The 16,020-nt window shown below is 41.6% G+C and overlaps 1 pseudogene; it reads left to right on the top strand.

The window, feature by feature from the left end:
• The first annotated feature begins 15,419 nt into the window (after positions 1-15,419).
• LOC136499695 (achilleol B synthase-like) overlaps positions 15,420-16,020 on the top strand; it is a 74,314-nt pseudogene continuing 73,713 nt past the window's right edge.

The raw sequence follows: 16,020 nt of genomic DNA, 5'->3' as shown, positions 1-16,020 counted from the left end.
GAATTTGATTATTTTAAGCCTATGATAGAGAATATCTTTTGAAGTATGCTATTAAAGATCTAATATTGGCATTAGGGGGAGAGAATGCCTATTTTGAATACCAAATATTATTTCCACAGAAGGAAAATGATCTTCCAAGTAAAATATTCCTTGAAGCTTGAAGCAGGAATAGTATCACACACTAAATCAAACAATAGTCTGATTAATGCTCTTGTGAAGTATGAAGTGGAGCATATGCCAAATATTTTAGAAAAAATAAGAGGAGTAACCTAAAGTTACAAATCAGAAGTTGTGTTTACTAGTTGTAAACTAAATGTTATATACTATCAAGCTAAAATCTACGGGAACACCTGTGGGTTCTAATTTAGTGTATACTTGTTAAATAAAACAAAAAAACTCCTCCATTCTCATGAAGAGAACACCTTATGAAGAAGGTCAAGCACCTCATGAAGAGGATCATCTTAAAGATGAAATCCAACACACTAAATGAGCGCATCATAGTGTTGGGTGCGCAGAACAATAAATTATCTCTTGTTTGGGAAATGACAAAGAGATAGAATAATCTCATATTATGAGAATATTTAGAGAAAATAATAGTTGTCGACAATGCTACCTCTATAATTGCAAATGTTTCACTTTTGAGGACCCAGATCTGGAAAACAAAGTCCATGGCAAAATCGCCTGTAGCGATTATATTGGGTCAATGAAGAAAGCAATTGAGGTTGAATCTCCTACTAAGAAGAAATAACTATTCTACTATGTCTCTAGCAAATGAAATGGATGAATATGGAATATGCAGTTAATAAGTGGATTATGAAAATCCATATAATTCCTGAAGAATATAAATCGCAACATATGAAAATTAAATATCATACCAAGTGTAAGGAAAAAGGACCCTAGGCTCATTTACTTTGGATTTTGGTGTTTGATGACCAACACAACCAAATTAGACAAATGAATTTGCAAGTAATTGTTTTGTAGTTCAATAGGGTGCCAGACGTGACCTGGACGAAGGCGACATGATGATCCCATGATCAACACCATAAGCAAGACCGTAGAAGCACAAGAGAAGACCCAAGATATCAAGCAAAGTCCAAGCATGAAGATGGAAACCAAGACGGACGCAAGATCATAAAGAAACGAGCTCGACAGAGGTGACCGGATGTAGCCCTATGAGGACCGAACTCATCCGATCAGTTGCCCAGCAACAGCAGGCATCAGTAGAAGTGACCGGACGCTGAGCGAAGTAGTGACCGGATGCACCGGTGACACTGTTCATTGTCACGGCAGTGTTTTCAGCGTGATTGGACACAGCAGGCTGGACAACCGGATGCATGAAGTGCAGCGTCTGATCGAGTCTAGAGAGGTTCTAAAGAGGCACCAGCGCGACTGGATGCGTTCGGTCGATGATGACCGGACTCTAAGCTGAGTCCGATCAACACGCACGCTCCAACGGTTGGGACGACCAGACATGTTCGATCAGGACATGATCAACGTCCGGTCAGTAGCAGAAAGCTGGGTTTCGTCCCCAATGGCAACTTTCTTGGTGGGGCTTATAAATAGACCCCCAACCGACAATTTGAGTTGAGTGGAGCTGAGGAAACATACCAACGGTGTTAATACACCATTTTACTAATCTCCACTTGCATAGTGCTTAGTGATTCATTAGGTGATTAGCGTAGGTGCTTTGTGAAGTTCTTAGGTTGATTAGACCACCGCTTATGCGCTTGCTTTAGGTTTAGGCCTAGTGTTTAGTGAGGTTTGCATACCTCTTACCACTCGGTGCTTGTGCGCACCATTGTTGTACATCAGAGGGGCTTGTAGTCTTACGAGATCACACCAACCGTGTTTGTAGTGTGGCCACCACCGTATACCGAAGGGAACAAGGCCCATGATGGTTCGGCCAGAAGCTTGATAGTAAAGACGGCGGGGAGCAGTCCAGGAGAGCCTTGCCGAAAGGCACACCAGAGACCCACTTGCACTTGGGGAAGGCCCGGGGCTATCCACGGAGTTACCCAATCAGGAGAATGGCCCTTACGAGGGGCTCCAATGAGGACTAGGGGGAAGCTTGCACGCTTCTCAATACCTCAGTAAAAATACCAGAGTCATAGATGGGAGTTTACTCTTTATCTTCCACATTTACATTGCTTGCATAACTCCTTTTACGGTAGAGATAACAACACACTAGAAAAACCATAGTTTCACATTTAGATAGTTTATCACTTGCATACATTTTGCTAAGAATAGAAAAAGAGGCCATAGTTTAGAGTTTAGAGTTTGAGTTTTAAGTTGCCTAATTCACCCCCCCCCCCTCTTAGACGTCATGGTCCTCTTTCAATTGGTATCAGAGCTGGTTGGCTCAATTTGGACCTTTGGCTTCACCGCCGTTGAGCCGACGCTATTTAGAGTGGTTGGGATGGATACTTCTAGGCCTCCACACTTTGACAACACTAACTTCCCCTACTATAAAGCTAGAATGGCTTTTCACCTTGAGGTGGTAGATTTGGGTGTTTGGAGAGTCACTCATGATGGGATGAAACACATTAAGAATCCCGACAAACCCACAAAGAGTAAAGAAAAAGAAATTTATTTCAATGCTAGAGCTAAAAATTGCTTGTTTGAATCTTCTAGCATGGATGTGTTTAACAAAGTGTTCACTTTAAATATGGCTCATGAAATTTGGTTAAAACTCCAAGAGCTCCATGATGGCACAACTAATGTCCGTGAGCAAAAACATTGTCTAGCTAAACAAAATTATGATTCCTTTAAAATAAATGATGATGAGCTTGTTCGTGATATGTATTCTCGTTTGAATCTAATTATCAATGAGCTCCATTCATTAGGATTAACAAAGCTAGATGATGCGGACATCATGAGGAAGATTATCTCCATGCTACCACAAAAGAAATAAGCAAGCATCATCACCATCCTTCACAATATGGAGGACTTGAGCACCATGACTCTGGCCATAGTCATTGGCAAGATAGTGGCATTTGAAATGTCACGCAAGATGGGTCAAGAAGAAGCCTCTTCATCAAGCAAAGGCAAAGCTCTCACATGTTACGAGAAAAAGAAGATGAAGGGCAAGCAAGTTGAGACGAGCTCAAGCTTAAGCTCCTCAAGTGAAGATGAAGAAGAAGATGATGATGATGATGAAGAAGATTCAAGTGATGATGATGAATCTTCCTCCACCACCTTCGACCTTGATGAAGAATCAATCAAACTTATCAACAAGGTGGAGAAGATGTTCCAAAGGCTCAATGTCAAGGGTGTGCCCATCCAAATTCAAGATTTCATCTTCACCAATCAAAGAAATGGGCAAAGAAAGAAAGGATGCTATGGATACGACGAGTTGGGGCACTTTGTGGAAGTTTGTCCAAACAAGCCCACACCCAAGACAAAGAAGAAGGCGTGCAAGGACAAAGCCCTCACATCAATAAGGTCATGGGATGATTCTTCAAGTGAAGAAGAAGACCATCACAAGAGGCGAGGGCACAAACACTCATCATCAAGCACCTCATGTGTGTGCCTTATGGCATGAGGTAACAAAAAGCCTAACCCTAGTGATAGTGACAATAATAGTGATAATGATGATGAGCTACCTTCTTATGATGAAATTGTTCAAGAAAATCTTAACTTTGCTAAAGTTTGCACTAGTCAACAAAAGAAGCTTGAAAAATTAACAAAAAAACTAGATAGCTCACAACAAGCTTATGATACTTTGCTTGAATAATATGAAACTTTTGCCAATCTTAATATGGAGCTATCTACTAAAATTGAGCAACTTGAGACTAGTGCAAACACAAATAATTGCACAATCAATGATGAGCAACTTTTAAAGAAAAATGAAAAATTAAAAGAAAAGTTAGCTAGCTCACAAGATGCTTATAAAAGTTTGCTTGGTAAAATGGAAACCATGTGCAAACATTATGATGAGCTAACTAATAAAGTTGCTAATCTTGAAGCCATCGGTTCTACCCCCACGGAGGCACCTAAAAAGAAAAGTTCTATCTTTGACATGCCTAAAAAGGATGTCTCTACTTCTTGTAATGATTTATTTTTAGACTCATCCTTGTCCAAGTTTGTGTTGAGAAAGTTGTTGTAGATACATGCACACAAGAGGTTGCAATGGAGAATGAGCAACTCAAGCAAGAAGTGGCTCGCCTTACCAAGGACTTGACTCAAGTAAGAGGCAAAACGGAGGAAGCCCAACTTCATCAAGATAACACCATCAAGGGAGTGAAGAAGCTTGATGAAGGACAAATCGTGGTTTGCTACGTATGCCACAAGGAAGGTCACAAGTCCTATGAGTGCAAGGTGAAGAATGGGGGAGGAACTAAGAAGAAAGAGAAAAACAAAAAGAAAACAAGAAAGCTCTCCAACACCTACACCAACAAGGTGGACAAAAAGGCCTCTGCACCTTATATTTTGAAGAAGAAGAAAAATGACAATGTGGTGGCCATCAAGGTGAACAAGCAAGCCAACAATGGGGCCAAACGTGTTTGGGTGCCAAAGGAGATCATTTCCAACATGAAGAGCGCCAAGAAGGTTTGGATCCCAAAAGGGAAGTAAGAAGTCCGACGGACTTCGGGGAATTTGGAGTTGGCAAAGTATGGGTGCATTTCATGGGGTGCATCATTACGGACAAGGTATTTGCCAAGTGGGTTAGTGAACACTATGGATCCAAATTTCCCTTCCCATGTTAGGTAACTTGATTTAAATTCTTGCAAATTTCAATTAGCATCTAGTTCCTTTTCATGCCTAGGTTTGTATTTGCAAGCTTAAATATTTTGCCTTGCATACACTAGGTATATCTTATGGTAGGCTTGCTCGGTTTCATTCTTAACCCTTGGAGCAAACCTACATGATTTAAATTGTTTAGGAGCACGACACATAGCTTGTTTTACAATTATTCATCTAATATGTGCCAAAGTCCAAATTGTAGATAATTTCTCCCGAATATCACCTTCAAAAATGATTCTCACATTCATGTGATGTCATCTTTCAAGTGATATTTTTTTATTATAAAATCTATGTGCATATCTCCTACAAGTATTTCATACTTGTGTGCACAAATTTAGGGGGAGGTTACTCTACAAGTTGGATGCTTTGGGACTAACACCTTTTCAAGCTTATCATGTGTGTAGTAGTCTCATTGCAAGGAAAATGGAGTCCCCGGAGTTAAGCATCATACTTCAAATATCCATCATCTATTTCAAGTGGTATAAATCAAATTAGTTTCCACATGTGGTTTTTCTAAACCGATATCATCATGTTGATTTCACTTTGGTATTTATATGCTTTCTCCATGCATTATATAGATTAAACTTCCTTGAGCATTAATTTGCCAATTATGCATAAACTACATTCTTCATCATATGTATGTATATATTTAGGGGGAGCTTAGTCTATGTAATGTGAGAGTCAAATTTTGTGACCTATTCCACTCCACATACAAAGGATCACAAAATTTGACCCTCCCTTGTGATACTAATGTCTTCCTTTTTGGTGTTTGATTCTAAAGGGGGAGAATTTATAGGACCAAAAGCAAGCTCGATCATAATAATTTACAAGTGGTAATGGTCGAAGAAAGGGAGGATAGTGGATTATAGAGTTAGGGGGAGACATAAATTCATAATGCCACATGGGGACATTTGGAAGGGCAAGATAAGTTTCCAAAGATGTTTACATGTTATATGCATTAGTTTGCATGTGGTATCTTTAGATTACATGTGGTATCTTTTAGCATCATATAACCTTGCCCTTTCATTGCATCCTAGCAAGTAAATAGTTTTTAAATTCCAAAATTTTTATTATTTGTTTGTTTTGGTCGTGTTGTCATCAATCACCAAAAAGGAGGAGATTATAAGGAAAATGGACCCTAGGCCCATTTACTTTTGATTTTGGTGTTTGATGACCAACACAACCAAATTGGACTAATGATTTTGCAAGTAATTGTTTTGTAGTTCAATAGGGTGCGAGATGTAACTTGGACGAAGGTGACATGATGATCCCACGATGAACACCATAAGCAAGACCCTAGAAGCACAAGGGAAGACCCAAGATATCAAGCAAAGTCCAAGCACGAAGATGGGAACTAAGCCAGACGCAAGATCACGAAGAAACGAGCTCGACAGAGGTGACCGGACGTGGCCCTATGAGGACCAGACATGTCCGATCAGTTGCTCAGCAACAGCAGGCATTAGCAACAGTGACCGGAAGCAGTGACAGAATGCACCAGTGACATTGTTCATCATCATGGCAGCGTTTTTAGCGTGACCAGACGCAGCAGGCTGGATGACCGGATGCACGAAGTGTAGTGTCAGATTGAGTCCAGAGAGGTTCTAGAGCGGCGCCAGCACGACCGAACGCGTTCGATCGATGATGATCGGACTCTGAGTAGAGTCCGATCAACGCGCACACTCCAATGGTTGGGACGACCGGACACGTTCGGTCAGGATGTGATCAGCGTCCAATCAGTAGCAGAAAGGTGGGTTTCATCCCCAATGGCTACTTTCTCAGTGGGGCTTATAAATAGACCCCCCAACCAGCCATTTGAGTTGAGTGGAGCTGAGGAAACATACCAAGGGTGTTAATACACCATTTTAGTGATCTCCACTTGCATAGTGCTTAGTGATTCATTAGGTGATTAGCGTAGGTGCTTTGCAAAGTTCTTAGGTTGATTAGACCACCGCTTATGCGCTTGCTCTAGGTTTAGGCCTAGTGTTTAGTGAGGTTTGCATACCTCTTACCACTCGGTGCTTGCGCGCACCATTGTTGTACATTGGAAGGACTTGTAGTCTTGTGAGATTACACCAAGCGCGTTTGTGGTGTGGCCGCCACCGTATACCGAAGGGAACAAGGCCCACGGCGGTTCGGCCGAAAGCTTGATAGTGAAGACGGCAGGGAGCAGTCTAGGAGAGGCTTGTCGGAAGGCACACCTGAGACACACTTGCGCATGGGGAAGGCCTAGGGCTATCCATAGAGTTACCTAACCAGGAGCTTGGCCCTTGTGAGGGATTCCTTGCAAGGAGCTCCAACAAGGACTAGGGAGAAGCTTGCATGCTTCTTGATACCTTGGTAAAAATACCAGAGTCATCGACGGGAGTTTGCATATCTCTACCTTACTCTTTAGTTGCCGCATTTGTATTGTTTGCATAACTCCTTTTACGGTAGAGATAGCAACACACTAGCAAAACCGTAGTTGCACATTTAGATAGTTTATCACTTGCATAGGTTTTGCTAAGAATAGAAAAAAGAGGCCATAGTTTAGAGTTTGAGTTTTAAGTTACCTAATTCAACCCCCCCTCTTAGGTGTCACGGTCCCCTTTCACCAAGTATTAAGAAGTATAAGGTATAATATATTCCTAAATGAATATTGAAGTCTTAAGAAGACTATATCCTAGAAGGAATAGTCATTGAATGACTTTATAGTGAATAACACTATCTCCTTGTGTATATCATATAATAATTTCACATGTAGAGAATATATCTCATAGAAGAGAAATATTATTCAATAAGAATGAGAGCATCCTTGAAGGATTTACTAGTCGATTCTTAAATAAACACCAGTAATCCCTAAAGTGAATGTAGACCTAAGAGAATAAAAATGAGGAATTCGAACACATGAAGGTGTCATACAAACACTCAGAAAAGTGTATATTGTAAAGCTAGCAATGAAGTGATGATATCCTCTAAATACCATAGAAGGTATAAGAATAGTGGTGATTTTGGCAATTGAATTATCCACTAAATGCCAAATGCGAGACCGAATTTATTATTTAGTGGTATAATCAAAATCCCGAAGATTTGAAGAACGTATAATTTGAAAATCCACAAAGGAAGAATGATAAGTATTCAAACTCTAGTATAAGTTAGATACACTATCTAGAAGATATTGAATATTATAACTTATTTACCCCCATAATCCTTTGAAAAGATTTATTACCCTAAAGGATATATTTTATTTGTTTTGCACAACTAATAAGTGGTTATTTATGTATGAAGCATATTGCTCTTGTTTACTCATATTATAATTCATTGAAGAATGGTAAGCTAACATTTTGGTATTATAGTACTACATACCATTATTAAGCACACATTTATGAAAAAGTGTGGACTGAACAATGAAGTTCAAAGGATAGCTTTATGTCAAATATACCTTGAAGGTAATCAAAACCACTAGAATTACAATGATCATGTAGATCATATTTGCTAAAACATTGAAGTTTATGCATACATTATCAAGATAAATATCTATTCATGAAGAATAGAATATCCTGAAGAACACATGACCAAGAAGGTTTAATGTTGTACTATTTTTCCCATGTGAGTTTTTGCTTGAAGGTTTCTCACGCAAGGTTTTTAATGAGACAACATGTGCAATGCAATTAACGAATGCGATGTACTCTTTTCTCCAAGAACTATTTTTCCACTGGGTTTTCGGATGGAGTTTTTAATAAGGCATGTGCATATCGTGGTAATCGTCTAAGGGGAAGTGTTGTAAAACATACAAACTCTATTCTAGAAGGAAAGGAGAGGGTGGAATTCTAATCCTATTCTGTTTGTATGTGGGCTCTTACCAAACTCTTAGACCTTGACAGGACTATATATATGTGGGAGGTTTATGTTGTAATTATTAATATTCAAAGAAATAAAGAATAGTCTACCTATCTCTTATGTTTATGTGTTCTACTTCTTCCCCTCCACTTCCTTCCCCTCTTCCCATCCGCTTGGCCCGCCCTAGCCCAAGTCGTGTGGCCCAGCAGCACCGTAGCCGTTCTCTCCCTTTCCTCTCTCTCATAGACGAGTAGGGCCTACTTGTCATCTTCATCTTCTCTAGGAAATCAGCGGCCACACTATGCTCATGTCGCCACCATTGTTGACCTCCTATGTGTGACCGCCTTTCTTCGTTGTCATTTCTCATGCGTGGATGAGGTCGCCAGCTCATCACCGGCTACCGCTGGAGATATTTTCTCCGCCAACCGACCACCCAGCGTCTATAAAAGGTGGCCATGGCTGCCATCGAACCTCACCCCAAGCTTGAGCTCCAGTTGCTCCTTCTCTCCCGAGCTCCATCTCCTCTTATTCGCCTCACTGCTCTGCTCTACAACTTCGCCTGAGGCTAGGGACGCCGCAGACTACGCCGAGGCTAAGCGCCTCCATGCCGCAAACGCCACCACGCCGAGGGCTCACCAGAGCTGACCACCATCTATCGTTGTTCTTTCTCCCTCCGCTCCACCCTCTTTTTCTCTCCCTTCCCCGCACTCTGCTCTACTCGCACAGCATCTTCGCCATCCCATAGCCTAAGCCAGAGATCATAGACCGACCGAGCTCCCTCCCTAACCCCTAGCCACCACCGCTCTGCTCGCCCTCTCTCTTCTTCGTCCACGCCCTGCCTACCCCTCCGCCTTGCTTTACACCACCACCACCAGGCTGCCGCGTCGCTCGGATCCAGTGAGCCACCGCTGTCGGCCAAGCCCTGCTCTCCCTTGCTATCTCTCTTGCCCTTCCCCTTCTTTTCCCCCCTTGCTTGCTCTGTTTTGGATGGGATGAAGATGACGATGGGCAATGGCCCATGACCGAGCGACCATGCCACATAAGCCAATGGTCGCACCCCACGTCGCCCCTACGGACCTAGGGGGTAGCCAGTGACCCTCTCTCTCCACATGGACCATACAGAGGGAAGGAGCTGGTCCACCAATTAGTATACAACACAGTGTGGAGTAGCACCAGTCAGCCCTAATGGATGACTGGACCCATGAGTCAGCCGAGGAGGAATTGCAACGCGCACCTGAGAAGTGTACATAGGAGAGTGAAAAAACACTTTCCAGGCATAGAAATATTCCTAGAAAAATTCCTAAATAAACTAGGTACACCCCAAACCCTACCTAAGCATTTACACTCCATTTCTAATATTCCACTTTCCAGAAATCAATCCCAAAGTTATATTCCACATATAATTTTATATTAAATCTTCAATAAATCATAACTTCTTCATTCTAGCCCCAAATTAATTGATTCCACCACCAAAATTCTTCTAAATTCAAGCTCCATTTATCCATACCATTTGTTCTACTATTTGGTGCCCATTTAAATTCTAGTTTGATTGCTTTTCTTTCTATATTTAAGTAAAATAGTAATTATAGTAATAGCCATTCGCCGTAGTAGTTGTTAACCCATATATTCGCATATGTGTATGTACTATGACACATACTTGAATATATCCATACCTAATCACCTAAAATTGTAGAATATCCATACATACATAGTTATGCCCGATACCTAGGTATACGCCCATGTATGGCTAACCCTTGCAACCTAGTTACTAAACTCTACTTAATCATAGGCGTATACATAAGCATGAGCGTATATGCCGCTAACCCTAGCCATAACCTAGCCCACCTAATTAACCCTAGTCATATACATATGCAGGTGCGTATGTGCCACTAAACCCAGTGGATCTATAGAAAGCCTGACCTAGTCATCTTTCTCTTTTAGGTTCACATAATAGTGAACATAATAATGTGATCTGGTTTTCCATCAGACCGACCACCCACCTTAACCTAAACTGTAGAAACCCTACCTTTTGGATAGAATACCTCTATCCCAATCTTACTTCAGATTAACGTAATAGTGATAACCTAGATAACAACCCATCACCCAATAGGACCAACCCGATAGGACCAACCCATCTAGGGTCGTTTGTTTGTTTATGCTTGTTTTACATGCTTGGTTTGTTATTTTGTTTGTTTGTAATCTCTTTATTGTCGATGCTAGACTGCGTAGGATAGAAGACATGAGAGAACTCAATGGAGTCCAGAGAATAGGAACCAGAGATGTAGGAATCGGACAAGGATATAATCGTCAGCAAATCGAGGCAAGTCCTAATACCCACCTAACCCCTCCCTCTACACTACATGCCATCCCTTAACCACCTCCCATCCACCATCACCACATATTGCTAGCCTCCACCATAAACCCTCCACTATCCATTTTCATTGAATAATAACCCAACCTATACTACTTCAGACCCCTCAAGAATTAATGAAACTATAATTATAAACTTGATTATGATAATATGATAAGGTAATGGTTACCTTGATATGATATGTGTATTATGAACTTGAGAATAATAACTATGGAACTTGAATGGTAAAATTTGACTAGACCCCGACATGTGGTGAGTGGGGGTAATTTATGGAGGTAAATTGCCTTGGCAGGAATGCCTAGAGAGTATTCCTGTGGGAGATACTCGCCTCGGTCACATAAGGACTAGTTCATAGTCCCTCTCGCCTACTGAGATACTACATACAATCACATTTCTATATGGGTAGGCTTGATCTCACACCCCGTTAGATAGAAGTATAATTTCTACTAGGAGGCCAGTGTATGCAGTTGAATATCAGGAGCAGACACGGGGGATAGGTTTTCTTCTGTGGTCCAGTTGGCATGGATGCTATGTGATCTTCCACGTTAAGCTTTTGAGATTTTGGCCGCGTTCGAGCCCATGATAATTTTGGCCATGTTCGAGCCATGTTATTTATTGTGATGATTAGGTATCATCATTTTTGGATGATTTGGTATCATCTGGGATTTGTGTTTTCAACCCCTGAGAAGTTGTGGTAGAGTTATATGGAAATCTAGGATAGCAGCCAAGTCGGTATGAGGTCTCGTTAGACCTGTCTAAGCCATGACGATGGTGTCGGACTGTGTCTATCTTGTGGGGAAATTTGTACACCTCTTCAGAGTTTTACTAAATCTATTTGAATAGCCACATCCTTAGAATGGGCAAATATAAGGATGGGATACTATGATTAGCCTTCTACAACTATGATAATCTAGTAAGATGTATTTTACTAATTTGGTAATTATAATGAACCCCGGGAACTGGTGAGAATGGTAATACTTTGCCAGGTCCAACCTATAATGATAACTACTTCACCTTACTACTTTTACCTCTACCTATCCACTTCAACCACCATAACCACCTCCACATATAGCCTTACCCATCCACCTCACCTCCACCCAAAGTTTAGGGCTTGCTGAGTACTTTATGTACTCAACCTCCTCCATTCTACAGTTTTAGGAGTTAAGCTACAAGAGGGCATACCAAGATAGAACTTCTAGAGCTATGCAAGGATAACATACCTAGAGTATACTCGAAGACGAAGTCGTATGAGAGAGCTACGCTAGGACCACGATGATTGGAATATAGGAGTATGCTTAAGGAACAAGTCTAGGGTTATGTCCGCACTCCAAGTTGCATGTAGGAATGGAGCCACATTGACATAGGACCGCTATCTTTGAACTCTGATACATGATATTAGGCCAGCGGCCCAAGCTATGTAAACCCGGATCATGTAACGTGTTTTCCCCATTAGCAATGAAAGTATGGTTTTTTATATCAATCTTATTTGACTTGTGTGTATCAGCTATTGATCCAGGGACTGATACATGATGCACAGAGGACCCTAAAATTAGGGGCATGAAAGGGTGGTATCAGAGCTATACTTGGACTGTAGGACAAACCCTTAGCATGGCCGTTAGATAGGAATGATTTTCTAAAAACTATTTTCAAAAATCATAGCTTATAACCCTTGAACTTTCACCTTACCTTGACCCCTATTTCAAAAATAGCTTTTCTCTCTCATCTCATCCCCTTCAAAATTATGAGTAGTAACAAACAGGGTAGATTAGGTCTTATTTAGGAAAAACAGGGTAGTATAGAGGTTAGGTCATAGAATAACCCTTCACGGTAGATTATACGCGAAAGTAGATATTGAATTCCATTATGCTTTCTAGTATGACTCTTATTGATAGAAGGGAATCTATTCCTACATGTTAGTTCCTTGTCTCATTTCTTGTTTGTTGTGATGTTTAGTTACAACTACCCCTATAGGTCTCTCTCTTCTCCCCTTGTGCTCTCTCTCTAGAACTAGATATCCTTTTTTGCATCTTGTGCTTTTCCCTCTCATCCCCTTTCTACATACAGTAGACTAGTAGGAAATAATACAATGGAAGACCACCTAAGATATTTGGAAGACCATCAGAGAATGAAGACAAGGAGGAAATCAACCACTCCCATTTAAACCTGAGACACTACACGATAGACTGCCTGCCAAAGGCTGCCGACATCGCACACCATCACCGCCAATCATGTTGTCACCTCCATCGCTCAAGGTCACTGTTCCTTTTGACCGCCGAGCTGCCCCTTTCACTTTAAGACACCCCGCCATCAATGCCAATCACCCACGTAAGCCCTGTTCAAGTGCCAATCAGTTTCAACAATCCAAGAAGTAGAAGAAAGTGCTACTAGCTGAAGATTATCGAAGAAAACATCAAGAAGATGAAGGAGTATATCGTCGAAAGCAAAAAGTTGGAAGCCTAAGATAATTATTTAGATAAGAAGAATGGAATAAAAGTCCTAGAAATCTTGTTGGTGCCACATATATTTTGAGATTTTTGGGCTCAAACCATCAAAAAGGAAAAGAAGAAAAAGAAAAATGGCATAGTCAATACTACTACCAAGAGATAAGAATCCAAGAAGCCCCTCAAGTCACCCCATATATCCTAGAATTTACATCACCCCACAACCCGACGAAGACCACCGCACGCACAGTCATCAAAACTACAGCACCACCATAGTGCATGTCTATATAGTGGAACCCACCCCTATTCCCTTCCTTCCTCCACACACCTCAAGACCCCGATCAAGACTAGTCAAAGAGTCTCAAGGAAGCCTCACCTCGACACTTTATAAGAGAAGGAACCCCTCTGCCTTTCAGCACCACCCCACACCACTGAAGAATCCCACAGCCAACTTCCCCTCCCTTAAGCAAAAGCAGCTCCACCCTCAGCTTTCCACCTACAAACCACCATCGTTGATTCCTCCCATGCCTACAAAAATGATTGAAGGAGTTTGGATTAGCAGCTACTGCCTCCACACCGAAGGTTTTCCTAAGCTTCTGTTCACCACCATGCAAAAACTTGGAATCCAAGAGCACCCTGAGTACGAAGGCCGTGAGTATGAAGAACATGGCACAGAACGCTGTGAAGTCACCATCTACATCGCCAACAGTGAAGACTTCCCGGACATCACCAAAGCCTAGAGTACAACCACAACCGGATTTCTCTTCAGTGACACCTAACAAGCTAACGCCCATAAAGCCCTGTGACACCTATGCCGGATCTATGAAGAGCCCATTGCCCGCATGGCCATGAGGTTCTTCCTGCCCTAAGAGAAGAACCGACCAGTTTGGATCGCATGCATGGAAGCCCTGCAAGGACAAGAAGACGACCCCGCCATGAAGTACATGACAACCAACCTGCTTACCCTCAATGAGCAACACAACAAGCAAGCCTCTGAGTTGAGGAAGTGCATCCACCGAGCTGAAGAAGCCGATGTCTATGCCAAGAAGTTCCACGTGTAGTTCGCCAAAGCACATGCCCGAGTAGCCACCGTAGAAAACCATGAGACTATCATTGCCAAAGTTTTGAAGACCACCAAAGACTGACATGCTTAGGAGTTGAAGAATGCCTACCTTGTCATCAGGCCCAAGCGAAGGATGTTCGCCAAGCACGGACAAGAGCCCGTGATTCTAGAAGGAGTCCCCGTCTACCCTCTAGATAGAAGAAGAACGGACCCTACAGTACCGCTAGCACCACCGCCTACGGAAGCCTTAGAAATCAAACCCTTCATCCACCTCACTCAGCCACCACCAAGAGAAGAAGTAGACCCATGACCTAGCTCTATTGAAGGACCCTAAGAGCACCAGAATGAAGCCGCACCGTCCAACGAAGTAGACTAGTTACTCCCCAAGGAGATTTACTCATGGACTAGCAACCTCTTTCCCTCCAATGTTGTAATCCCCCAGTCATAATCAAAAATAGTATGCTTGGCTCATGATCTCATAGTATTCTTATGCTCGCTCACTAGCAAACTAGATAGATAGGGTGTACATAACCAAAGCATCACATACTAAGAAGGCAAGTAAGGGTGATCACAAGATAAAGGATAATCTACATGAAAATGATCGGATTTAAGAAGTAGAAGATTTTAAGGATAAATTTTCTAAGTGGGGTAGATCCAGACCCCGTAATCAGGAAAGAAATAAATCATTGAGCAGACAGGGCAAAAACAAGTTGAAAGATGCGAGTCTTTGGATGAGAAATGGAATCCAAAGAAGATGAGAAATGAAACCCTAAGAAAGCACTATGAATGTTGCTCAAAAGAAGCAAAATAAGGAAGTTGGCACCACAAACCTATAAACTGGAAGCCCAATCATCATAACAGGGTGAATCACATAAATGTTAGAATGGATAACTCTACAACTAGAGCAAAGGGTGATATGTGTATTCAGAAGACACATGAAGACCAAGACCTCTCAAATGAAACTACGACCAGAAGAACACCAGAAATGATGAAGAACACCAGAAGATCAAATCTTCTAAGTGGGGCAGCCCCCGGAGCTGAAGAAGAATGGGAAATTTCTCAAAGGCCAGACAATCAAAAGATAGTTCAAGAAAAGGGGTACAAACAAGGGAAACAGATCAAGCAGCTATCATTGGGCAAGAAGTATACCCCCCAACAGGATGTGATCCCCAACAAGGTGGTCACAGGGTGGTATTTTCTTGTTTGAATCATGCAGGAATTGCCCTTCCAAGGCGATAGGGTTATACTCTCCCTCATAAAATACTACCACTATGTCAACATGGTGGTACAATAGCGGATCGAGGAACTCACCGGAGGACAGCACAGTAAGGCAAAAGAAATCCCACCCTCTCTAGATTTTTCTCTCTCCTTTTAGGATTTAATCCCTCTCTAGTTTTCTCTAGTTTACTTGAATCTCAGGGACGACATTCTTCTAAGTGGGGTAGATCTATAACATCCGTGTTTTTGCATCATGTTAAAATTCACTAAAAATTTGAACTTTTTAAAACTTTACAACAAATTAAAACTTGATTAGTTTCTTTCCATAAAACCACCTTCAAAAGAAAATGTTTTACAAAACCCTTGCA

This window comes from Miscanthus floridulus, chromosome 13 (genome assembly GCF_019320115.1).
Source record: "Miscanthus floridulus cultivar M001 chromosome 13, ASM1932011v1, whole genome shotgun sequence".
NCBI lineage: Eukaryota > Viridiplantae > Streptophyta > Magnoliopsida > Poales > Poaceae > Miscanthus > Miscanthus floridulus.
This window is presented reverse-complemented; position numbering and strand designations above follow the sequence as displayed.